The 26,234-nt window shown below is 39.9% G+C and overlaps 1 long non-coding RNA gene across 1 annotated transcript; it reads right to left on the bottom strand.

Annotated features, from left to right (window-relative positions):
* Window positions 1-54: 54 nt before the first annotated feature.
* LOC105282097 lies at window positions 55-24,283 on the bottom strand. Its single transcript, XR_003406820.1, has 4 exons — window positions 20,479-24,283; window positions 19,821-20,034; window positions 540-3,610; window positions 55-467 (listed from the first exon to the last, which is right to left on the bottom strand). It is a non-coding gene; the product is annotated as an uncharacterized LOC105282097 (long non-coding RNA).
* Window positions 24,284-26,234: the final 1,951 nt, after the last annotated feature.

Below are 26,234 nucleotides of genomic sequence, written 5' to 3'. Positions count from 1 at the left end.
AAATTTTATACCTAATATTAATTTTCTTTGTCATTGTTTAACAGTAGTTTGTATTAATTTTGCACTTTTCTCGCAATGTTCAATTTTCGATTTATATCGATAAGAAATGAATTGCATTCATTGACATCCCTCTTGATGCGAGGTCAACGAACTTGTTACGAAAAATGAATAAATAGCCACAAAACAAATTCGATGGATAATGTCACACTAATGACGAGATACTTCGAAGGAACACGGACCTCGCCGAGGTCCGCAGCTCCGTTCAGCTTCGCTCAAAGGATTTAATGATTATTACCGCACCGATGATTGCACCATAAAACAACATATTGCTGTACCTGGAACTCGGCGGCGATGAAACTTCAGTTAGCTCGTATAACTTCTGGGTGATAATAGAGCTGCCCTGGTTTCCGGATATTTCTATATACTGCTTGTAGAGCGTGAAGCGGCGTATTCCACGATCTGCACCGCTAAAATTGATCGAAACATGGATCCATTATCATTGACGCGATATCTGGTTCGCTGTTGGTCGTCACACTCACTCGTCCTAGATGCTATGATCGTCTGCTATAACTCAAAGGATCCTCGACACCTTACCAACGTATCTCACTTCGCGGTCGTATGTGCCATGGCGGCGCACACTCTCCTTTCATTCCCATTAATTAACTCCACGGCGTACATGGCCGCTCTCCCGTTTTGAGAATGAGGAGCGTCCCCTGCGCCGTATCGCTCGCTCTACAACATCCGCTCTGCATTAATTGAATACGTTCGCGTTTACACGCGATATCCCGCTCGCGGCCTTCGCTTACGCGTGGCCAGGATCCATTTTTCCAGAGAATTTCAAATTTATTCAATCCTTCCATCGGTAGCACCAGAATTCGCGGAGTTTGCGTGATTCGTGAGAATACAATGGGCTGGATGGAGAATCATGTTGATAGATCTAACATAGATGCAGCGAGTGAATCAAAATCGGAATATTTCTTAATTAAATATTTTCAGGATCTTTTATAAATTTTTTCGAAAAAAGTCACAAATCAATATCAAACAAAATTGTTCTATTCATCTTATATTAATAAGTTTACATAAGTCTTTGAGGAATTTATTAGATTATCTAAATATTTAGATTACTATATGCTGAACAGAGATTTTTGAAATTAATATTGAAATAAGATTATCTTAAACAGTGAAATGATTACAATGTCATGTAAGCTTCTCTTAATGTAGTGCAGTCTTTACATTAAAATAATCAAACACTGTCACTTGTTTACGAGCATTTGGCTAGTAAGGAAGACACGAATGCGGCTAGTCACTCGATAAACAATGTCACCGGAGAACAAAAGTCAAAGGTAACGGCGGAGGAGCGATCCATCGCATGTTTAACGAAGCGCAACCGGCGGTGATTGCAGCGAACAAAGAACGGCAATATCGCGGGAAGCTACGAGACGAGAGTAAAGGAAGGAGAGCAGGCTGCGGCTAAAGAGGCCATCGCCGATTGTAGAAACAGTCGCAGTGCCACAAGAAACTGACTGACAATTAGCATATTCCCGGAATATTTCGGAAGCACGCGATGTTCCGCCGCTCGTGCTCCGCCGCTCCGCAAAGTCTCGCGATCGCTCGAATTCCAGCGAGAGGGAACTTCGTTAAACCACACAGATTACAGTATACAGCAAGTTGTCGTAAAGTCGTACGACTCGTTCCCGAATATCAGCTAAGTGCGCAATCGAAAATGGGAAATAGTTTTGAACAAGAGAAAGAATGTGCAATATTTAATAGACGTGATAGATAGAAACATATGTGCATACCACGTGCAATAGTTTATTGAGAGGAATTATTTAATTTCGCAATGACGTATTTTTTATTCTTCAATGTTTATTATATCTACCAAAGTGGAAATTGATTTTTATAATTATTTATAAATATTTTAATATCTATATTCATATATAAATCTTCCGGAAGGGAGTTCATTTTCTGTATAATTTGATAAATTACTCCAATTTGAACGCCCATGTTATCCATTTACTCACTTACTTGATACATTAACGAAACATGATCGTATTATAAATTTTAAAAGTATTTTATAAATTTATAATACATCACCTTTCATCGAAGAATTGTCCCCTCTTCGTCTTTGTCGATGCAAGCGATCTTGCAAAACCTGTCGCCATAGATGTACTGCTTTGCTTCGAGGAATAAAGCTTCTTTTACCGACCGTGGTCGATTACCCATAATATGTAATTGGGCCTAATTGGACATCGATCTACGATCTTCGGGCCTGAGTTGTCTGTCCCACAACTTTAATCCACTACCATCGGTGCCAGCTGAGTTACTTGCGATGCCCGATTATTACGCGATTAATGGCACGATGACTCAATTAGGCAACGTGTCCGCGGAATTCAGACGCCTCGAAATCGAATCCTACACACCACTTACGCCTTCGGCTTTACGCAGTCATTTTGCAATTGATGTGATGTAACGTATCGTGCTTTATTCTGCCGATCTTGAGCAGAGGGAAATAGGGAGAGATATTACTTATTACCTTGACTTTACCTCTATTCTTTCTTCACTCTTTCTTTCTTATGAAATATGTATTTCTAAAATATCAAAAATTTTATATTTATGAAATAAGGGGAAAAATGATTAGTGTATTAATTTCTAAAGTGTGTATCTATCGACAGAGTAAATAGAAAAATAAAACATCGTAAATAAAATTTGAAGAATACATATTTATATTAATCATAACGTTTAATTCATGTCACACATTATTATTGTCATATTATTGTTACGATATATCATTACACAAAAATTTATATACAAGATTACTATCCAGTGTAATTGCCATTTGTGCAGGCGTAGGCAAAACGGAAAGCGCTCTTTTGCATGCGTGGAAGAGCATAGCTCGAATCTAACGAGCAAATACAGATCGTATCAGCCATTATGTCCGCCCTATTACGGTGATTAAGTGGTGTTCGCGTATAATCGTGCGAGTCACGGAGTATTGTCCGCGAAGTGTCGCCGTGGTATCTCATCTCTCTCTCTTAGAAGAAGGTGACACGTTGTCTACAATCTCTTTTCAAAGTGTCTCATGTGGATATGGTCCACTCCCTTTCATCTAGATAATTTATAATGAAACAGAATTATATTATATACAATATTGCCAAGAACTTTTACTTACTTTGAACTCATTTAGCATTCCTATCTATTTAAAAAGAACGGGATTATAATCAAATAGAGAAAATTAAAAAAAGCAGCAAATTTATTTTCATTATATGCGTATAAGACATCAAAATGTTATTTGAAGAAGATAAAAGAGTTAAAATGAAATGATGCAAACAATATTTATAGCGTGGATATTTGTCTAGTCGAATGCTTTGATAATTGGTGGGATTGCGTTCTTCACTTTCGACGTTTCGTGAGCTCGATTCGCTACTGGATTACCGAACAGCCGCTTATTTGCCGCAAAAGGAACGAGATCCTTCGGTTCGATTTACAAGCCGATAATTTCGTGACTCGCGCTCTTCTGGGAAAACTGTGGTGACCGATCGCTTTCACTTCGCGCCATTTACGATTGGTTCAAGGTTTTCGTTCATTCCTTTTCTCATTCCCCGCACTGCACCTGCAATATGAAAGAACACGGAAATGTGATTACGATGCTGGGACTGTGCACGTTCGATCTCAATAAAAATAAACTAGAGAGAATATGCGAAGAGGATTCAAAAAAGAAGGCGTAAGTAAAGGAAGTCATAGAAAGGATATTTGATCCGAATAAAGATATAGTCGTAAATCTTTATTTGCTCCGGATTTACGGTATACATATTTCCAAGAATCGAAAGACGTAGCTATTAGAAAATTATATATTATCGATTAAAATCTATAATTCACAGAAAGCGATTCATTAAAATTTTAAATTTCAGAGTACGCAGTATAATAACGCTGCAGTATATAATATGCTATATAAAATATATCTGGCATAATTATATATTTCTCTCGGACAGCCTATGTGTGCGCGTGTATGTACTTACAAAAAATCTGCCATTATTTATACACCGTCCTAATATCTCGCGCTACGCACTCAGCGCAGTAATTAAGTAGCGGCCATGCGCAATTTCGCTCCGTAATTGCACATTTCTTTATCTTCGAGGCTCAGGGCGATTAATCAGATTCTACGTCGCAGAATTAGTAGTCTCGAAAAAAACTCTCTTCCACGGGAGAAAATTAGCGTACGCGCAACGCGCTCGGATACTCGCGCGCTCAGAGGCTCTCGTGCTAGCTGCGCGGTAAAAAGAAAATGCGACTTTGAGGGAAAAATGTCCGAGCCGATATGGTTTGCACTGGAAGGAAAGGTGGCAGGTGATATGGCACGCGATACGAAAATTACGGTGGCATCGATCAATACATGCAAGAATCGACAAAGGGGCAGCGGAGGCAGCAGGCGCATCAATGGCGGCGATGCTAATTTTCAGCGCTCGCTCGCACGGCGTTTCGCGTTTACCGAGAAACCCTGAATGTGCGTGTGTTACCTTCCAAAAAAAAAAGGAAAAAAGATTCCGCGGCAAAGTAATTGAAACCTGTGAGGATCAACCTGACCGCGTGCGTGTCCTTACAATGTATGGCACCCTGCGCGCCTTTTTTTAGATTTATAATGATCGTTGATAAATGCGCTATTTTATTCCCTCGATTGGAATCGCGGTTAGAATGTTTCATCGATGAGGCCACACGCAAAGGTTGCATTTTAATAATTAAACAAATTCTCTGTAGAATTTATTAACTGGCTGCCGCGCTGCCGCGTTAATGAATAAACGCGTAATGGTTTAACGCCCCTCAATTTAGTAATTAAAATTGATCTTTAATTCGCTATAATTGTATGTCCCGATGGTGAACGATGACGACACTTCCTGCGTTTAATTTGCAATTGAGCTTTCGCATAAGAAAGAGGAGAGAGAGTTGCGGAACTGTGGGTCCCAATAAATTGTTCAGCTGATGCCCATTACGATTTAGCAGTTACGCGGAAACGATAAATCATCAATTCCAAACAACGTGGAGGAGCTAATAAAAACACCATTTTATCCTCATACAGAATTTATGATTAAATCCCCCGATGATAGACCGAACGAAAATTGCGTTGATCAAACCGCGACACGCAAGCAACGCATTGTCATGTGATTCCTACTCGCTAAACGTGTGAATATATTATCATGTTATCCGAAACAAAAATCTGATACTGATTTTTTTATTTTTGTCACGCCAATCTTAAATCTAGTTGCAATATATTTTTCCATAGAAAATACCTAATAAACCGTATCTATACAATGATCAATAAAGCTAATTTGTACATTTTCTTCCTCGATAATTCTGTTAGAAAACAATATTTGTCTTGGATCACGGACATTTCTTCGCCAGCATCAAAGAATTATGCAGCAAAGGACGTATCGATAATCTACATCGCTGAATTGTACATTGAAACTCACGTGTAGATAGATAGAAACTAGCGTGATGAAGATATGCGATCTATAACTATTGCTGGACTTTTACGGAAGTTCGTCCAGCGCGCAATATAGCTTAGGTCGAACTGCATCGAGAACGCGCACCCTAGGTCTAATGATTGCTGATCTAAGTGTGGCACTTGCTACATCAGAAATTACTTCTGATCGAAGCGTGCGATTTACAGGGTGTCGGTGTACGGTGTACTCCACTCAACTCCGCATCGAAAGGGTGGTTGTACCCTCGCGGAGGAAACCCTTTTTCATCGCACGCGGTTATCCTATAGTCGTACAGTGAATTACTCCCTGAACTACTCCGGATTAAACGAAAGGAAACTTGGTTGGCTTCTGTTAATCGGCCGTTTGAATTTTTTCGCCGCGAGTAGTAGACAATGATCGGTTTATCGGGCGCCAATGTTGTCGCCGAGGTTTAATTATCGTCTTAACTTCCCATTCCATTCTTGTCCGACAATACCGGATGAAAGAGTTTCGCAACCTTCGCGAGAAAATTACGAGGTACGTGAGAAAGAATCTCCATGAAGACCGAAAAAGTGGGCAGTGATATTCGGCCATTGTTTCAGGATAATTAATAATCCCAGTTAAGAAGATATGCAGTAAAACTCATCAATTGTTCAATACTACTTTCTATAATGAACATTTGCGGATTCCACATAAAAAAACAGCTTATAATAAAATGTACAATATGAGAATTTTTAGCAGAGATATAACCCTCTTTAAAGTTAGTCTTTGATGATTTTATTTTATTTCACATTTGGATAAACTTCTATATTCTTCAGCGATACTCTTTCCTCTTTCATAATAATGTGCTGTTTATGCTATTAATAATTTCATTTTTTATTTTTTTTAATTATTCCTAATCTTCACCGAAAGCACAAAAATCTCTTCGCTTATAGGATCACTTGAAACTTGAACCTGCTAGATGCATACAATAATTCTCATTTCACGCATATATCCTCGCTTCCCATCCAATACCAAAGACTTTAGAATGGAGTATAGACCTCGGTACATGTAAGAAGAAGGAAGACGTTCGGCTGTGAAAAGAAGAAAAAAAAGAAACAGCGGAAAGAGAGGAGAAGGAGGAGGAGAAGGAGGAGGAGGAGGTAAAGAGAAGATGGTGGAAGAAGGAGAAGAAATACCTAACGCCGATCGAAGAGAGGGAGCCCCACCTCTTGCGAGAGCAATGTCGTGCCGGGACAGGCCCGTCGAATGTTAAGGAGACGCGGGGAGCGAGCATAACCCCGGTCTAACCTAACCTCACCTCCACTCTCGGAGGCCGCCGCGCGGCCGGCGATCCCGTGTATGATTTCCAGCCGGCCCGCCATTGGTCGGTGGGTCCGTGCGCGGTTACCGCCTTCGCCATTAAATAAAACGTGCCGCAAGAAGAGGGACCAAATTAAAAATCGAAGGGGTTTGGGCCCACTGCAGCGTGTTTTCGGCCTTGCCACGGCATTGTTGCGATTCGCATGCTCCTTTTGCAAGCATCTGCTTGTTTGGCTGCGGCTCGGCGACCCGAATCGCAACTGCAATTATTCTTCGCACACGCGACTGTACAGAAAGTATTTTCGGAACTCTCATAACGTAATAAACAAACATTATGACACGCTGTTTAGGTTCACCCAATTGTTACACCCAATTGCTAGCTTATATTGATTGCATTGGTGATGTTAACTTTTCAAATAAATATTCGCAATATTCACCAGCTAATTTGGAACTCATCCTCTCTTGTTATACAACATCGCATATATTATGGTTGAAGGTGATTGAGTGATCAATGCAAATCGAAATATATAACTCGATTATAACATTGCAGTACATTTAGCAAAATTTATGCTAGCATTCAGAATATAGACTATTTTATTCACATCTGACTGAGTAATTTAAACACATTTTATTCCACTTAGCACCACTTACTCGTTTTACATTTGCAAGATTTCGCAGAAAAAACTGTTATAAATGATTTTACATACACTTTTTTCACGCCGAACTTCTTGTCATTTTTATGACCATTTGTTTTATTTTTATAATTATTGCTTAATAAAAGCTGTCGCTGCTTTTATTGATGGATACAAATGATCCCAATAAGTTCTCACCGAGGGTGGTCAAAAGGGAACATCAGCGCTATCGTGCCGAGAAAAGAGCGTGATACCGATATTTCGATATCTCGCAGGTTAAATCGCGGGGTTAACTCTCCTCTGCCCCGTCCTCTTCCTCTTCACGTACGACGTGCTAGGGCCAGGGAACCAGAGGTCGCGGAGGAAGAGGATCCAGCATTGTTCGCGGACAATGTAAGCATGTCCGGAACAAAGAGCGGTAATCGACCCGTGTAACATTTATAACGTAATGGGAGGGCCTCTCCGGCCCATAATAATATCAATTACTGGGCCTGGAGGAGCAAGGAAGACGCGCCACGAGGACGGAGAATATCGGAAGGAGAGCCGGTGAGATCGACGGACGAGGGTGGAGGGCCTTAGATCGAGGGGAGCGGATCGACGACGCGGATTCGCGGTTCTGTCGGGCAGAAAATTGACGATGAGGCTCTCTCCTGCCTCCTCGGCCGACCAGCTGTCTTCGAGATCGTAAGAGGACGCCGTGACGCACTCGTTAGGCCTCGTAATCGAAGAGTAACGAGATTCGCGTGTGAAGCACGACGACTTCGTGATTCCTGATTGCTTCAGTGGTATCCTAATGGTACGCTATGGCTACCTAGATGTTTTCGGTAATAATCTCGCACGATGATCTTTTAACAAGAACAAGAAGCGTGTTTACTCGATTTTCTTCGTCTTCTTTCTGATGTTCATTTTCATGACTTTACACGCCGTGAAATTTCACAGTAGAATGTGTTCTACTATGTCTCATATTTCTTCTTGCTATTGTATCTAATCACTATTCAAAGTCGCTAATGCTTTAGATATTGGAATTTTGTTTCTTTAATATTCAGGTTTGAAGAAATTACTATACTCGTCAGGGAATTATGTTAAGGAGCGCGCATTAATTAAGGCAAACTTAGCGACGATATTTTTCTACGTATTTCTACTTATAAGGACTTGGGGTGATGCGCGGGAATTAGAATACGATGCTACGAAAATCACGAGATGATGATCCACCGTCATGATTATTGGCATTAGGCGCGTCTGTCGCGCCTATGAATTTTGCGAGATCGTTTTTGGAGTTTCTGAGGTCGACCGGCGTTGTTCGGGGCAGGTGGGGAACGGCGCGATACCGGCGATATCATAGTTTTATTCTTTCCACGGCCGGGGAAAAAATGTAATTGGCTTGACCGAAATCTATCGCCGAGGGTGGAGGAGACCATGCGTATGGGGGATGCACGGGGATGAGCGAGGGAGAAAAAGCGCGTGTGCGAACGGGGCGACCTCCCGTAATAACAATGATTAGGACGACGAAACGGTCCGCGAAAAAACGAACAAGAGAAAGCGAAGAGGGAATCGTGCAACGACGAAGCACCTTCGGCTCCACCGCAAAATGGCGGCAGGCAAGAACGCGCGCCTAAAACATTGTTGTAGTAATACCCATTGTTCTTTAGCAGCAAGAAAGTACGTTTGATCCGTCAAGTTCATATCCTTTAATTAGCATAACTGTAAAATTTCATAGATATGACGTAATAAAAATGTTATCTAATTGTAACTGATACATCCTTGATTTCCCCTGATGCATATTTGTTTTAATAAAATTTGCAAAGCGATACTTAACATTATTCAATAAACGTAGTAACACAAAGTAAAGAAATTCCTAAATGGTAGAATAGAAGAGAGAAACATTCTTCTGAAACGCTTAAATGGGAATGCATTTCAATGACGGACACAGACAGAGATGCGCAGTCGTCGGCGCATCAAGGTTTCTCTTGGCTGTCAAATTGGCTGCAGTCAGCAGCGTAACGAGTGGGATGCGTGTCCCGTGTTCTCTGGCTTTCGTGCACATCGCGGTAGTCCGCAAGAAAGTGGAGCATTCCTGGCCTTAACGTATGCACGCGATTTTCTGTCTCCCCCGGTGTGGCCTGCCTCCCTTTTCGGATCGTTAAAAATCCACTCGGTGCCACGTAGGTTCGGGCTTTCCGCGAAGCGCGCGCCAGGAAAAAAGCGCCGGCGAACGAGCGGCGCAGTTATGTCACTATTAAAAACGCATTAATCCCGAATTCTGTGGTCCCCGGATCGCGCGCTTTATGCCGACCGTACGACATAAAACGGTCCGCTGCCGATGTTGCACCACGCGCGCTATCCGAGACGGCAACGCTCACGGCACTATTACCGTACTCGCGGTTTTACTCACGCGTATGTTGAAGAGAGCCGCGGCGATTTCGACGAACACATCATTGTGGCGAGGGACCGCGATGACGAGTGATTATCGCGCCATTTCTTGCGAATATGGAGTACCGCAACGTCTAGTACTAGGCACCACTATGCATTCTGCCATAAAACGCGCAGTGCGATGACTATATACGTCTACACGTGATGCACAGTGCTGTTTCATAGAATGGATCGCTGATATAACTTACATTGCAAGTGTAACGTGACTTTGTCAAGTTAATAAGTAATAATTAAGAGATATTATTCAAAGAAACTACTTTTGTTAACATAAATAAAAATACTGTGTTATATTTAATGTAATGCTTTATTTGCGTTAATTAGCGTACTATCCATAACTTTTTACTTATTTAATTATTTAAATTAATTGAAATTAAACTTGTTACATGATATATATAATTTTATTACATGTTAATATATTTATATCACGTATATTTGTTATGAATAAGAAATAATATGAACGAAATGCTTATTCCAACGATGTTTAATGAGAAAGAGCCTCGAGGAAAAGTTTGCATTTGTCATCGCGAGAATCCAACAGCATTGTTCCGTACTTAGGATTAAAAGGCAGCGATTCGGTCAACCCCGATGAGAGGCGGTGGTTGGAATGGATGCTATATTACGAACATCATTGACAACGAGAGAATAATGAGCGACGCCCGATGTTACCGTACTCGAAAGTGCGACGATGTGATGCGGGAAAGCTGGGAGCTTCTAAAGCTCTGCTAGCCATCACCGCCGCTAATGGCACTTCTCCGACCGACGAAGGGGAAATTTTAAGCTCGTTTCGCGGGAAAACTGTTGATTTTCCTAGAGCGAGGAGTTACTTTCAGATTGCATTATTTCACGAATCATTGATGGTTCATTGCGAATTGCATATGTATATTAGACATGCTTATGCATATCAAAAGAGAATTTGCAGCGCAGGAAATTAGATTAAATTGAGGGAAAGAAAATTAGAAATTTAAATAATTGGACATATAAAGGTATAAAATCTATTTCATAAATATATATATATATATATATATATATATCGAAAAATTGTCATTACTTAGATACAATTTTACTTAGATTTGTTATATTTTAGCTAATCAGTGACATATACAAATTTTTTGCACAAAATGCAAACATTATATTCACGAAAATAAACTAGTTTTGAATTTCACGAAGTATTGTGCAGAATAATATTTAATCTCAGACTATCATCTCTTCGTTAAAAGATTCTTAATAAGATTATAGAACAAAACAACATCTAATACAAAACCTTGTACTGATTTTCTCCTCTTCTCCTTTCAACTTCTTTAATGATGCATTCCCGTAAAACCTATCACGGTATCTATGAGGATCCGATGCAAGTAAGGCAAAAGGAAGAAGCGTCGGTGGAACAAAATCAAGAAGGAGCGCGACGAGAGACACCCTTCTGCCTAATTCGATCGAAGCCTCATTATGATCTTAGAGCTCGTCCCAGCAAACCTAGCATTAGTATAAACACGGAGTACCATTATTCGGGCCGCGGCGGTGGCCGGTTTTGAATACGAAAGGAGCAGAGATATTATGTTAATCGGTCGGACGATATTACAATATGCGATCGGCCGCGTCGCTCGCTTCTCCAGGAGGTTCTTTTTCGGACTTTTCGCCCACGTCGGCGTATGCGTATACATATATGTATGTATGCGTATCTCCTCAGGGCAAGAAAGCACATCGTAATAAAAAAATTAAAAAATAATTAATAAACGGAAGAAGAACACGGCGGTTCTTTGATCCCGCTGTCTTTCTTACAGCATTTTTCTGGACCAGATAATTTAAAATATCTTTTCACTGCTTCGTTAGATATGCGGCAAAAAGATTCGACCATCGACCGCTCCCTTTTTAACTCTCGCACAGTAATTAGACGTCGCGAAAACGTCCTATCTCTGATTATTCTGTGACTCGTTCTCTGTTGAAGGGGTGAAGGGGTACATGAATACGATCGATGGGGTTGCCAAATGGATGAGAGATACGCAGGAATCCCACTTCAAATTCGTGTCACCTTTCGAGCTCTTTGCAGATTAGGGGACTCTCATCTGCAGTACAAAAAGAGTTAATTGCTTGGTCGACGCTGATTGAATGAAACGTTACGCCAATCGATTAAATATAACCCACGGAAATCTTCAGCGACTAATTATTAGTATTATTATTTTATTAATTTAATCGAGGGATGCCATAATTTTCCAATTCCCAATAGAGAGAGTTGCAAGAGATATATTATTTAAATATGTCAATCTATAACAAATATTTCAGCTTAATTTCCCGATGATCATATGATTTCTTGATCACAAAACAGTTTCTTGCGAGAATTTTTTTGGAAAGAAGAATAAAGAGAAACATGTAAGGCAAACAGAAACAATATTGCACAATCACACAGAAGCGTGGTTGTGTACACATACTAAATTCCTGGAAGTAATTTATGATTATGTAGCATTCTGCGGATCAACGCGCAGAGCTATCAGTGATCGAAGTAATTTTAATTGCAATCATGTACGTAACCGCCGCGGTAAATATATCCGCGATCTGTATTCACAATTACATCACAAATTGTGTAGTCTACTCATCGAGAGAGCTAGCGTTCATAATTTCAGGCCTTGTTATTTACCTCTCTCATTGGTTATCTTTGCGTATTATCGAAATAGCAATCATTTTCAAGTGTTAGTGCGAGACAATCACCACGAATTAACGTTACCATACTATCGATAAAAAATTACTGATATTTTCAATTGATCCTACAATTGAGAACGCATTCTATTTAGTCTGAATTAATTCTTGTTCCCTTTAGCTAAAACTTTATTAGATAATCTAATGTAGATATATGAGAAACACCATTGGTCATAATTGATATACATATAATATTATGTTAACTACAAATTGAAAACTCTTATACATATTTAAATTGCTCATTTAACTTTGCTAAAGAATAAAATAGCAACTTTCAAAATTTCACACAATAAAATCAGTTAAAATATTATTGTTTGATTAATTTTTCCATGGTTCTATCAAATCAATTTTGGGCAAACATGTTATAATTTACTCTTTTTCTCGTGATACATCGGAGAAGCGCGTATCCTCTCGCGAAAATTGCGCAGCGGCTGTCTTCGAGTTCGAGCGGATTATAGGGGTAGCAGACTTGAATGAAGGGTGTAGGAGGGTTCGGCTACTGAGGGATCGTTGTTGCCATGGTAACACCAACCCCGTCCTCTGGTCGTTTGCCATCCCTCCGAGAGGGATTTCTCCGACCATCAGGGAGGGCGCGATCCATATCTGCTAACGCGAAGTCACGTTTGAATGGCCATTTTGTGTCTGTATGTTTGTGTCAAAGAATAATTTTGAGTGTTGAGTAGTTATCATAAATATGATTATGTATATTTTATTTATATTGCATTGTATTTACAGCTTATTTAAATTTTTATTGAATAAATACAGTATTTAAAGCTTGCATTTTACTACGATATTAATTTATACTAATAGATTTTGTAAAATATTTGTCAAAAAAGAAGAAGAGTATGTAATCTGCCTTTTTTAACTTCTATAACTCACAAGATAAAAGTATTCCTAAAAGTCTTTTATTACAATTAATAATTTGTAATTTCAATATAAACAATTTGTCTTTTAATACTATTATTATTATTTTACTATTATTTTGCTACATATTCCATATATGAAAATTTATCAGTAGATAACGCATTTTCATTTTACTTATACTATATAAAATAATACAGAAATATTGCGATTGAAGAAAAGTTATAATTTTTGCTGTATTATCAAACTAAAAGAAAGAACTATTCGTATGTACAGCGTAAATGTAGAGTGCAATAATACTAGGCGCGGCGTAGAGTAAGAAATTAAGCTGGTACATAAAGGGTGCGTACAAAGATATAGCCTATGTGTCAAAGTTGGCTGGGAAAGATTCAGAAACAAAGAACAAGGAAGCAGTGATTAGTAATGTTGTTGCATGTTGCCTCATAATTACATGTTCTATTTATGTAATCTCCATGAAGCTCCGACTTTGTGACTTTACACGATGATGATGTATACACACGGCCTCCGAGTATCATTTGATGCACTTGATACGCATCGCACTAGATGCCTTTTAATATCAAAAGCCGCACAATAGCGAGAAAAAATGCAAAATTAAAATCTTCTATGCCACATTTTAAACTTAAAATTTCACGACAACCACGTAACGATGGCATAATAACGGAAACGTTGAAAATGTACGTTCGCCGACGCTTCCGACGTTCAAAATTCCGTCCAACACAACGATCGCACGTATAACGCATACTTCAGTATTGTTGAGAAAATAATAATAAAATTTGTATCTATAAAAAAAATTAAAGAGTCTATAAAATATAATTAAATAAATCTGCTTACTGTCTATCTGTTTACTATTAATTAACAATTGTATTAGATATGAAAGAAAATTAATTCCTTCAAAACAACTTTTCACATGGAAAAGATTCATACGTGCAAAATTTTAAACATAACAAACTTAAAAAGTTGTATTAGATTGTTCAAAAATTTATATATGCTCACATATTTATACTTGAAGAGGCACAATGCCGACGGGCAGCAATTATTAATTACGCTCGCTGGCTATCATCGCTGGTATCATTAAACGAGCGCAACGGTAGCAGTTAGACCGTCAACACCGATAAAGTCTCATTTGATTAATTATTCCGCAGCCTTCACGCCTTTCGTGCGGAAGATCGTGCCCACGCTGTGAGAAAGCATTGATAGATAATGAAAAATAATTATTTCCAGCGCATTAACTTGGTGCTCGCGAATATCGTACATCGAGCTTTCAATAACGCTTTGAGGACTATTCGACTTCACCCCATGTCTGGTTCGACACTCCCTTGGAAATGCATAGGGGCATACTGTCGCGGTACGATTACATTGGTACTCGAGCACCAATTTTGAGAGTCACGTTCATACAAGCCATTACAACGTTAAGAGGAAACAATCGACTATTAACAAAGAGATCATCTGGGATCATATATGTCGACCTGCGTAAAATAGAGATGCCATCAAATACATGAAGGCACTTTGCACATATCTTAAGCAATCTCGAACAGTATTTTAGCTTATGTTCATAATATTCTTATTAGTGCATATAAAAAAGTGTAATTGTATGCAATGTGTATAAAATTACTATTAAGTGGAGGCAAAAACACATGTTCACTTTAAGATACTTGATATACTACACGTAATAGTTGAAATTAACATAAATCCTTATTAAGAATATCTTTCTTGAAGTTTAAGTGGGTGTTTCTTCGCGGACAGAAATTTGCACCTTAATGCGTCTTCTTTTGCATGCACACATACCTAATTTCTTATTCATTCACAGGTGGGTATACGTTACCGTATCTGGCGCTCGATTACGCATGTAATAATCCGCAAGCAAAAAAGTATAGCTGCTCTCGACTTTATTACCTTTATGAATAACACGAAAAAAGAATTAGTTATTTCGTCGCGTAAAAATGCCATCTTTTGCGAAAATGACATTTTGCTTTATCTTTTATGCATCTTTTGTGCATATTTTACTACACAACTATTTTTAACAGCAGATTCTCTCTCCCTAAAAAGTATAGAATAATGCACTCTTTCTCTCGTCTATGTAATTAAGATTCTAAGATTAGCAGAATTAACTTTCCCTTGCATTTAGCTCCAGCAAATTAATAACAGAACGGGAGAAACGAAATAAGGGCGGTGCGAAAATCTCAGCCCTATCGCGGAAATTACAATATTCGCGGCGACCCGATCTTTTCCACGATTACAGCCGTGTGTGGGGAGCGAAAATTCCGATCGAACTGTTTAGCTGCCCTCGAAGAATCATTTCTGGTCGGGGGTGAACAGCGGGAAGGAACGAGGGGGAGAAAGGGCGTATATATCCTTTCGAGCCGCTCGCGGCAGAGCTGCGTGGTGGAGGCCCATTTGCGATGCAGGTAACTCCACACCCCCCGAGATATCTTCCACCTTCGGCGAGCTGCTTTCTATATACGTGTGCGCGCAGTGGGCGATGCACATGCAGCAGACGCGGGCAGAACCTATCTGCCATGCACGATCGCTCGGTTGCATATAGGCCGAGACGCGCAGCACGTCATTACGCGTGCGGAAAGCAAAAAGACGAGCGCCTCGCCAGCCGGCCAATCGCCGACCGCGTGCTAATGAATCTGAACCGGCCCGACCAATGGCGGGGCCCACATGTACACCGTTGACGCTTGTGTGCCTGGTGTAACCCTCGCAGCTACGTCGCGGAACCGGCCAAGGGTGTGGTGCCCTTCGATCAGGGATTCGAGTGCCGCACGAGATCAGGGTTGAGCGTGAATTATCAGGGAGTTTTTATGGCGCGTTTTTCGGTTGATAATATGCGTTCGTCCCTTTCGGAGTCAAAATTATCGATGTCGTAACGGATGAACGTATAACATTGATTTATTATAGATTTCAAGTATTTCAGTTAAATTGGAAGATCATTTATTTTATAGCAAATATTGGAAAATAGAACGCATTGTTCTCGTAATGATCTCCTAATCTCCAGCGGTGGCTGCGACGACGGTGCTGGAATGTATACCGGATGTATCTTTCCTGCGGCGGAACGGCATAGTAATAAAAATCGACGTTGTAATAATTAAGGATGAAAATTTCCATACATAGTTCGCACACTCTACGTGGATAATGTACAACGCACGAGCGGTCACTTAAAAATTAATTCTCATCATCAATAAATAACTACGCGTCGTCCCCGAGGCCACCCTCGAGGTGTACGTACTGGGTTGATGCCGGGGAACTCACGCGACTGCATGCATTTTTTATTGCTTACCCCTATCCCATGAACATTATGCTCGTCCGTCGGCAACGTTACGTAAGCAATAAACTTAAATTTCATCGAAACGTACGTTGAATCAATCATCTCTCACGCGCTCATATATTCCGCTAAAAGCGACCATTATATCTCCGGCATTTGTTATTCACAATGCGAATCGAGTTCAAAGGGTACTTCGCCTTTCTTGAAAAGTATTTTTTCCAGCCAACTCATTCTCGACTCACATCTTTGAGGGAAGAATTACGAATTTATTGGCAAAGTGACTCGTGCGTTTTCTTCAGTGGTTTCAGAACTATCGACTATATATTGCTCGGCACGAGACGCGTACGTGAGGAGTCAAAACGAGCAAGATATCCAGAGCTTCGAGAACGCTTCCTACCCCCGGACGCAACGCACAAAGTGCTTGTACGCGCACATGCACGAGCGCACATTGCCGCGCAACAACGGCACAACTCCGGGCTTGGTGCATGTGCATACGCGCGGCGTGCATTGCCGCCGCGGTAGAGAGCAGTGTGCGGTGCAACGGAGTCGGAGAGGCACTCAGAGCTATCATTATGGCGGCAGTAGACACTCCCTCCTTATCGCCGGTTTCCAACACGAGTCCCAGACGAACGGACGAACGAAAGAACGAACGAACGGACGGACGAACGAACGCTCGCAGCTTCGCTCGCTCGCCATCATTATGTTTTCCGCGGCGAGCAAGAACGCACACCGTCGAGGGAAAGAGAGAGGAAGAGAAAGAGAGAGAAAAAGAGCGGGAACTGCATTTCCGTGTGCATGTCTGCATGTACATGTGCAAGCAAGCGCGCGAGCGCACAAGAGTATACGCGCCGCGCGGTGAAGATGAGCATGAACATGCACACACGGGCGTGGATACCGACACGGACCGCGCGTGTATCTCTTCTTTTCAGTTTTATTTCCGTAAATATACCTCCGCGAACACTTTGATACTTTGTAGTTGATACGCTGGAGAAAGGTCTCTAAGTAGCTGAACGGAAAGAGTAAACTGGTGAAAGGAATAGAGAGAGAAATGTTCCCGATGTACCTTGTATTTTCAAAATGCTTTCTGGACTTTATTAAAAGAAATTTTCACAGTAAAATTTATTATTGAAGCTATTACGAAAACGCTCAGGATAAAAATACTGGATTTAGCGAGCGAATAAATGTATAAATCGCAATCAAGAGAAAGAAAAGTTAAGATCTAATATTAACTGAATTGATGTTTTGATATAGGAATGATGACTTCAATTGATATTGTAAACTGTTTTATAAAAATCAGCTGCAACGTTCATGTAAGAGAGACTTTTATATTTTGTTTTGTTTGTTATTTCACATAATGCAGTGATATACATATTCTTATAAGGAATAAAAGAAAATTTCAAGTATAAAAAAATTTATGGTTTAAAAAAACATAATTTCTTGTAGAAATACATTGATACCAATATAATCCCAGAATTTACGGAAAATACGAAACAGCCATTTGCGTCAACGCGGAAGAGCCGTTATTCCATTATTCCGTAAAAGTAATATGGAGGGTATGGAGGTACCCGGTGATGTTAACGCAACGCATGAGATATGAAATAGATTCAAGTGGAGCGGGCTTATAAACATCGCTTTCTTAAACTCTTTTTTTTACAACAGAAATTACGGCATATACAAGCGGTAGCAGCGCGTACGATCGCGATACGCACGAATCACGCATGGGTGTGGGCCAGAACGCGGTCACCATTGAGGCGTACGTTCTTTCATTTCCTTAAACATAGCTCAGCGTACCTCAGATACTTTGTAATCGATAGTTGTGAGAAAGAGGCATAAGCATGTAGTAGAAACTGGACTGACCGGAATGGCAGACCGTAGAAGCGCGGACGTCTGTCATTATTGCGAATGATAATGGTTGCTTAGTGTAGCGGTTTAGTTGTGCTGACGTTTGCTCTCCCGAGAGAGCAGATTTAGCTAGAGATCACAAACTTTTATGACATAGAGATCATTTTACTCTCGACTTTTATATATTTCATAAATGTACACTTTTGTATAAAATAAATCCATAAAATAAGTTAAATGATCTTGATGTGATACTCTAATTTTATTCGAATTGGGAACAGTGCGCTTAAAAAATATATTTATTTCATACTACTTGAATCATTTTCTCTTTATCATGCGGTAGAGAAAACTCAGCGCAAAATGTGTCAAAATGATCTCCCATAATTTGTAAAAATAAAGTTTCATGCAATAGGATCATGTATACTTTCGAACTTCTCTTTTTTTGATATCTATGAAGTGCGTTCTTATATTTTTTTATTTAAGTGTTTATATCGAGTCGAAGCAATAATAATCGATCATTTTACGAAAAAATCGTAGTTTTGCGCTAAAAAAGATCAAGATAAGAGTTGGAATTCCGCGCGATCACGCGTAACGATTAAATACAGCGGGCACAATCATTATAAGCCGGGATCGGATAATGTTGGAAGCAATCTTGGTTTCACAGCAATCCGCAAACGTGGAAATAATCGCTTCTGAAGTTTCTACTATCGTTTCCGTATTATCATGACACGATCTAAAAATTAATACACCAACGAGATTGATTCTAACGGCGATCGCTTTGCCATCGATTGCGTTCCTGAATGCACCCACGGGATTGATTATATAGACACGCGACAATTATTATGGTATTTTTTCTTTATATAATATAATGTCACGCTTCCCCGAGTCTTAATTCGTTTATCACTTCATCAAACGTTTTTCGCATCCGCATTTCAGAGTTAATTTACCGTTACTATAGTTATCAATCGCGTGGTCTACCAATTATTCCGTAAGTGGATACTTGTTTTTATTAGTTTTATTAATATTGTTAGGGTGGATATGATTGTTATTTTAACACCAAACAACGGCTTAGGTATCTACTTTGAACAAAGTTTCTAATTTTTCTTTTGATTGCTATATGAGTATAAGAGATATAGTTTATGATTATAGGTTATATATAGATAAAGGTAAATATAATAAATCTTGTAACATTAATTTAAAAGTTTTTAGCGTGAAAAGATAACAAAGTTAAGTACTATGATCCATATAATTTAAAAGATTAAAATAATTTTATCAGACTCTTTTATGTCGTACATCTACATGGTTTTTGTGCAAAAAGGTAATCCTTACCTTCCAAAGAATTTCACGTGGTTCTTGCGAAATGGTTTCTTGGAGTTGTTTCTGAACTCAGAGATGTCCTTCGCAGACGGCAAAATTCGCAGGTATCCGCAAACGATCGGTTCTCAAGCGACAATTATTGTCCGACTCTCGAGTCGTAAACGCTGCAACTTAGTTGGGTTTCCAAGTTTTGCGAGACTCGGCGCCATGCCAGTATCTGTGACAGCTGAACCGAAATATCGAAAGCAATTATTATGACTAATTGCTAGGATTACACACAGATCAGAAGTGTAAAAAAGAATCGTTGTATCTCGTCGCGACGTCTGATTACTCAAGTCTAGTTACTCAAACAAGTCTAGCTATTTCACAGCTTTAATTACTATAATAATCTGTTTTTATATGAATATCTGTTTCATAAAAGTGCTTTATCATCTAATCGATATTAAGGAAAAGAATCTTTAAAATGCCGTCAGAGGCATGATACTCGCATATAAGTCTGACATTTATAGACACGATGCGGATTTTGTCTTCTTACGCAATCCAAGTGACACATTCTAGCACCGCGCACATAAATCTATTCGTTATGTAATTGAATCGTGCACGTGCTGCGCGTCACTTGAAACGCTTCGACATTGTTCCGTGAGAACATGGAAGGAATTGGCATAATCACCTGGCAATGGATAATTCTTTCCGTCCAATTTGCGATACACAAGAAATCCCTTGATGAAAGATATTTGTCGATCGTTGTGCGTTTGCGTAATCACCAGCGATGCGCGTTCTCTTCATCGTAAGATGTGATTGTTCAATCTCTCTTCGATTCCCTTTCACGGTACCTTTGATTTTGAAGCCGTACGAATTCGCCGCCATTTCTTGCGCTTGCATGATCTGTTATTAAACGTGGCTGCTGCAATGGACGCCCGTTGATCGATAGATACGATAGATCGAAGGAGGTTCAAGGATCAACAAACCTGAATGCAGTGATCGACGATTTGCCTGTTCCAACGCCAACAATGCTGAACATTCGTGCATCTAGAGCGACATGTGTGCCATGCAGACCACCACGTCTTCGTCACGTATAACATGCACGGAGAGGGCTTTTCACTGGAACTTGTCGAGGGCCACTCTAAATAAAGCCATGGCAATGTTATACAACGTCACGCATAGAATAGACGATACATTATCGCGATCTACGAATAAGTTGTCATCAGAAACGCAACTGGTATACTCGCTCACTCATGCGCGAATACTGGTATTAACTATTACTGATATTCATATTTGAGCAAGACGTATACCGGTTGTTGTTCGAGTCTTTTCAGTTCGAGCCGAATATTAATTTGATCACTTGTTGATCAAAAGAATGAATCACAAAGTTTTCAAGCAAACCAGTTAGCCACTACGCGCTAAATTCCTACACCCAGTAATACGCGTGAGCGGCCGCCATTTTCCATCACACAATACACTCACACTACGAAGGATAAATGAACAAACTGCAAAAGAGAGGCAAATGTCGCGGTTCACTTTCGGGGAGAGGTATCGCGATAATGCGACGCGGGTGTTCCGGAAGTGCGGCCTCGATATGGCCTCGGTAACTTTCTTCTGACCGCTATCTTTTTTTGTTCGCCTCGACTGACTGACCGCCATGTCTCGGTCACTTACACCACGAAGAAAGTTCTCCACCGCAAAATCGAACTCGCAGGAAGCGCGGACGGAGAAGAGGAAACGCGCTCTATGCCGTGCAAGCGGGAGCATGTGACAATCCGCTCGCATCGAGGACCGAGAAGAGACTCTATAAGGTGGTTTCCATCCCCCAATAGCACGGCTGGCGCGCTGGCGGACCCGACGCTGCAATCATTCCCCGGTAATGATTGTCATTACCGGGCACGGGAGGGCGAGCGAGAGCGGGTGGACGAACGGAGCAGAGGGATTGGCCTGCATTGCGATTGCGTTTCTGTCTGGTCCCATTGGCCGACAAACTGCGACTACGGACGCGTCTGTCCCTCGACGGACGGCAGCGACCTGCACCACCGAGGGTGGTGGAGACTAAGTAATTCCCCTTTTTTGGGCAATCTTTGATAGGAATCGACCATAATCGCGGGCTTCGATTGTCGAGCCACGAATACTTTCAGAGAGGAACTGCGATCGATGTAAAGATTGTGTTTATCGATTTTTGTTGTTCGGGAAGAAAAGAGATCGAGTACGACTTGTGTTTTTGCAGCCCACGGGCGGTAGACATTGATTAAAGAGTCGAGAACTGAAGCTTGCAACGAATTATTATCAGTATGGCTCTACAGTTCTTTATGAAGAGATACTTTAAGTCTTGATTTTAAGCATGAGGAAAACAGACTATGACGAAAAGTTTCTGGAATTAAATTACATACGAAATTTTATGAAATATTTATCACCAGATATTTTCCATAATTAACATAGAGGTTATATCATAAGTAATAAGAGCTGTAGATGTTTAAAGTAGGTATATTTTTAACAGATTGTCATTAGAAATTAAATATCGCATAAGATTATACCTTTTGTTGACCTCGCACTGCGACATTTGGAAGTACGTACGACTCCGAGCAAAAGCAACCCTCATCCGCATCTGTGCCCATTCATTACGGCGTCTGAAACGCTCACGTGTGGTCATTGAGCGGAATGCAAGTAGCGAATTAACCTGAGATGCCCGGCTAACTTTTCTGAATGGCAGATTACTAACTCGTGTGTTCACAGAATTGCTCAGTATCTTTGTCCGCATCGTGTTAGATCAGTCCTTTCTACGTTAACAATAATGGACACGTGATTCAGCGACCTATAATTACGTATTCTGACATTCTTTCCCACGACAAGTAGCTTCTAATACACTAAAAGAGAAAATCACTTACACTTTTGTTCGACACTTTTCGTTAATGGCTACATGATTCTCAAAGCTTTATAATTTGTTACGTATACTCTAGTCAGTTAAACATACTTGATACTTCTTCAAATTTTATGGATTTAATGTTTTTATGATGTACGCTTATGTTTCTTTACAACAAGAGTCATCGATTTTTCTAATGTTAATTAACTGATTTGAACGAAATCAATTCGATAAACCACGGATGAGAATTTAAAGTATAGATGAAAAGAATGAAAATCAATGAAGGGTGAGAGGTGCGAAGGCATCAAGAGGACACATCAAAGCAACAGATATCATGGAAGGGGCTTTTCATGGCAGTCATTATCGCGTTACTTTCGCGTGGCCGAACGTCATTTGCCTCACACCCGCGATGATTTGAGGGCAACCGAACCATCAACCCAACCTCTCCCGTTAAGACCATTATGTTGCAACAGCGTCGATACATCACCTTCGTTTTTAGATCAATCTGGCAAGACGAGATTTTAAATACAATATTAATAGTCCAAAATTAATATATTATTTGTATTTTAAATTACTGAGGTTTACAAAATTGAATTACTAGAAAGTGGATTATTAATCATCTCACACAAACTTATGTATATATAAGAATATTTCAGCTAAAGTTATATTTAACTTAATATTTAATAAACTAGCATTTTTTAGTTTTAAAATAAAATACCTAATCTTTAATAATCTGAAACATATTAACTTATTCACTAAATTGCAATTTGGATTATATTGATAAAATCTTTAAAAGACACCAGAAGTATAGAACTTCATATACACAGTTCACATGCGATATAAAAGATTGACACTTCATCTTGCCTCATTTTATATTCCCCGTCATCTTGAAAATGCAACGCCATCCGCATCTCGCAAAATGCACGGTGTACTTTCGAGTCGAGGCGGAAAATCGGTCCACGTTATCCTTAAAATCCGCGCGGAAGAAAATCGGCTGAACGATCTCACGCTCGATTATCTTCGCGGGCAACATTAGCGAGCCATTAGAGGCACCGTCAAGCCTGCCGATGATGCTCTCGTTGCACCACCGACTCGTCATCCACCGACTCGAAATTCCAGCATGGGCGATGAAATGGCTTGTCTCCCTTCCGAGAATCTCCTTTCCACCTTGTCCTCATCCTTGTCCTCTTCTCCTCCGCCTCACGCCTCTTCGCGCAACAGTCGCATTAAGCACTTTGCAACGACAATTTACGATACATTTTCCGGCGATGCGAGTGGGCGTGTGCGACTTTGCGCTTCATCTCCCCGCATAAAGTTTTCCGAAGGAGGATGGTGAATTTTTCCGCCGACGACTTCGACGTATTTTAAATTCACCACGAATATGGAATGTCGCTTAACTGCAATGTCGCTTAATATCTCTACTTCATCTTCATGGAAGTGACACTTACTTCTTTTTATGGACGGAGCGTCATTTGTTACTTAGAAAGAATGGTACAGTAATGACAGAGTAATTGTGAAAAGAATATGTCAGTACATATCAACAATTGTAAACGTAGTTGTAAATTTATTGGATAAGCTGTTAAATAATTGATTCAATTAATTATGCTGCTTTCAAATAATTTATTACATTAATACTGGATTCCTTCATTGAGATATTCAATTCCATCTTTAGACATAAATATGATTGGTCTGGGTCGGATGTTCATAGCTTGTAACAGCAGACGATAATTGAAGCTATCCTCAAAAAGCGTCTATCAGCGCTCGGATTACAAAGCTGCTTTCCACGCGCGCGGCTGAGTACGAACCCACGAAAGTTGTAACTCGAGTAACGAATGCGCTCGTGGATTGTTAATTAGGAGGCCCAAGTTTGCGAGGTAATCAGGAATCGCATTTCACCGGTGTACCGATGTGCCGCGCACGAAGTCGATTCATCAGCGGGGCCAACGGTTGTCATGGGGATGCGACCCGCCCCTTATACCAACCCCATGCAAACCTGCGCATGGTTTCTCGAAAACTGTTTCCCTCGCCTTTCGAATGCACGCGAGAACGCAGTTCCTTCAGATATATGGTCGCGAAATTTCTCTTTGCGCCATTTGCTTTCCTAATTACTGACTATTTCAGGAAGAATATTACGTTGCCTGGTGGATGGTGGATACGCATCTGAAGGATATAATGTATAGTTCCTAGATGCTTTACCAATATTATAAAATATTGCAATATTGAAATAATGCAAATGTAGAAACATAATAATTATATTTAAATTATTACTTCTCCAATGAATTGCCCTAGATATACATAGATTATAGAGTACATTGGAATTTTTGCAACAATTGTGAGGGATGTGAAAGATGTCAAAATAATACAGATTTTTCAATTACGCGAAACAAAAGCCATGACAGCAGCTGGAATAACACAGAAGAAAAAATGGCTCGTCATACCGCGTTTCAAGCACCCTAGTAGAAGATTCTTAAAAGCTTTCCTGTCACGTTTAAACATATAAAGACTCGTAATAATCTGCCACGAAAGTCACCGTCTGGGATAGTCCTGAGTAAATCGTTTATCGGGTGCAACGATCACAAGGATTTGTCGAGATATCGATCTATGAGTTAATCCACGTTTGACGTGGACTCTATATTAAATATATTCTTACGTTAACATCTTTATTTTAAGAAATATATTTTAAATAGCAATATATCATTTTTAAATAAGACAAATGTTACACACAATCTAGTTAATCTAAATATCATTTACAAATTATTTACTCCGGTTATTTTAAGTAGAAAAACATTGTGTTTCTTTTTGCATTTTCCTAAAAATTACTTTTTGCAACTTGCATGTACCACTACCAGCATTTTTAAGTTATTAAGTTAAAATTACCGATTAAGAGTCGACTTTGTTATTTTTTTAAACAGTTCTCGATTAGATAAACACCTCTGTGTGTAAGAGAGATAAAGATTTATTTTTATTCACATTTATATAAATATCTATGATATTGTAACCGGGAAATCGCTCATGAAATTAGTCCCTTCCGACATCGCACAAGTCCATGGACTCCCGTTTTGGTATTGAACGACGAAGATCTGCGTCTCGCCTACGCAGGAAGAACATGTCGCTAATCCCGATTTTTTTTCTTTCCGACTTATGCTTCCACGATTTGTATAGGTGACAGTCCTTGAAAAATATCCATTACATCCTTTCTATTTAAGCAATCGAATCTTTTCTCTTGCGATTCATGATGACAATAAATTTAACAGATATACTAGTCGAATGTTTGAAAAGATTTTATATAATTATCGCAAACGTCTTGAAATTAAATTGTTGAATGAAGAAAAATTAACAAGCAGGAATTTTGGGACACACTGTTTAATTTACTGCCAAAATGGTTATTATTACACCGTGGTGCATCTTCCACCTGTCGTCACATCATAAGTTATATCGTCCAGCTTACATTGCGCCGCTTTCTTTTCTTCGGAGTTATGGGGCGAGGCAATGTTGCTCCGCCGTTCGACTCAATACATCCGAACCACCGAGATGAGAAGAGCCCCCTGCTGTGTGTTGTCGGCTACCCGGCTACCTGC

This window comes from Ooceraea biroi, chromosome 7, assembly GCF_003672135.1.
Source record: "Ooceraea biroi isolate clonal line C1 chromosome 7, Obir_v5.4, whole genome shotgun sequence".
NCBI classification, from domain to species: domain Eukaryota; kingdom Metazoa; phylum Arthropoda; class Insecta; order Hymenoptera; family Formicidae; genus Ooceraea; species Ooceraea biroi.
Note: the sequence above shows the minus strand (reverse complement) of the source record. Positions and strands in the feature narration are given on the sequence as shown.